The 1,830-nt window shown below is 40.3% G+C and overlaps 1 pseudogene; it reads right to left on the minus strand.

The window, feature by feature from the left end:
• Nucleotides 1-517: 517 nt before the first annotated feature.
• On the minus strand, nt 518-1,616 carry LOC145948464 (uncharacterized; annotated as a pseudogene).
• Between the last annotated feature and the right edge of the window lie 214 nt (nt 1,617-1,830).

Here is a 1,830-nt window from a genome sequence, read left to right on the forward strand (position 1 = left end):
CATTTTCAAGGTCATTTGAAGGTCAACTTCCGTTTTTTAAATGGGAACCCCTATTTTTGACCCCGGATTCTGAAAGAGCGGAAAATTTTACATTAGAGTTGTAAGGTGTCATTTCACGTTCAGATAATTATTCAAGGGTCAACCATTGCCTGCGTTCAGTCATCGATATGCTACTCGATGTCCAGGACCCATAACGAGGACATAGCAGGATGAATTTTCAGGTCCGATTTTGATCCAGCCAATGAAGGCAAGAATCTGAGCCCGGCCGATGAAGGCAAGACCGTGATGAACCCGGCCAATAAAGGCAAGAATCTGAGCACGGCCGATGAAGGCAAGACCATTAATAATCCAGCCAATGAAGGCAAGAATCTGAGCCCGGCCGATGAAGGCAAGACCGTGATGAACCCGGCCAATAAAGGCAAGAATCTGAGCCCGGCCGATGAAGGCAAGACCATTAATAATCCAGCCAATGACGGTAAGACTGTGAAGAGTTCCAATGAAAAAGAAATTTGAGGTTTCACCGAAGTAGATTTTCGAAAATGCCCCCATTATTGTTAATACATAGCTGTATTCTCCGTTCAAAGTTTTGAACAGTTGACAAAAGTACGTGTCTTGGTATGTTCCTGCAAGCATCAGTGATTCGTTGCACCATATTTTCTCTGGTTGTTGGTGCATCTGCATAGATCATATTTTTCAAAAAGCCCCAGAGAAAAAAGTCAAGACTTGTTAGATCAGGAGATCTGGGGCACCACTCAACATGGCTACTAATTCCTATTTACCGATGGGGGTATCGACGATGCAAAAATCGTTGAACGATTCTGCTCCTATGGGCACCTGCCCCATCTTGCTGGAACCACATACGTTGTCGTGTTTGCAGATCAACATTGGCTAACAGATCTGGTAATTCATGTCTTAGAAAATGGAGATATCTAGCTGAGTTGACATTTCCTTCGAAAAAATAAGGACCAATTAAGTAACCATTCACAATACCGCACCACACTATGAGACTCCAGCGCTGTTGGTGATCAACCTCACGGAATGTGGATTTTCTACAGACTAATAGACACATAACCAACAGATACATAATGACAGTTATGTCGGTTTAGTTGGCCTGTGTTATGAAAAGTAGCTTCATCAGAAAACATAACGTATCTGAAAAATTCTGAATCTTGACGTAACATCGCTTGAGCCCAATTACAAAATGCTAACTTTCGTTGAAAATCATGAGGAAATAAGCCTTGGGTTAAGGCTATGTGATAAGGGTGGAAATTATGCAGTCTCAAAATTCTTTGAGCCGTTGATGTTGGGATGCCAGATTGTACTTCTATTTGTCGTAGTGAAATATGTGAATCTAAATTGACCATAGCTAACACTACAAGAACTCGTGGATCGTTCCACTCGATTGTCATAATACGACGACGTTGTCGTATTCTACGAGGTCCCTGTCTCTCACGTCTTTCAATTCTGGCAATCACATTATGAGCAGGATGCTGACGTCTGCCAGGGAAACGTCTACGATATAATCGTTCTGCTGCACGATAATTATTACGACACTCTCCAAGAATTAATAGAATGTCAACAATCTCATTCCTTGTGTATTCCTTGTGTTCCGGCATGTTTACAAAGTACGGAGAAATTCAGAAAGATAAATTCACTCACGTTACGTACACACTGTGACAGGTAGAAGAGATTTTCAATACATATAATAAACTATCAATAATATGATCAGTTGATCGAGAAAAAGAACTGAGAAATTTTTAATGATAAATTTCAAATAATTTTCAAAATTTCCAGAAATTATTAAAATTTAAGAAAACTTCTGAGGATTCT

This window comes from Prenolepis imparis, unplaced genomic scaffold (genome assembly GCF_030444845.1).
Source record: "Prenolepis imparis isolate NDT839.2.m4 unplaced genomic scaffold, iyPreImpa1.0 SCAF_404, whole genome shotgun sequence".
Taxonomy (NCBI): Eukaryota; Metazoa; Arthropoda; class Insecta; order Hymenoptera; family Formicidae; genus Prenolepis; species Prenolepis imparis.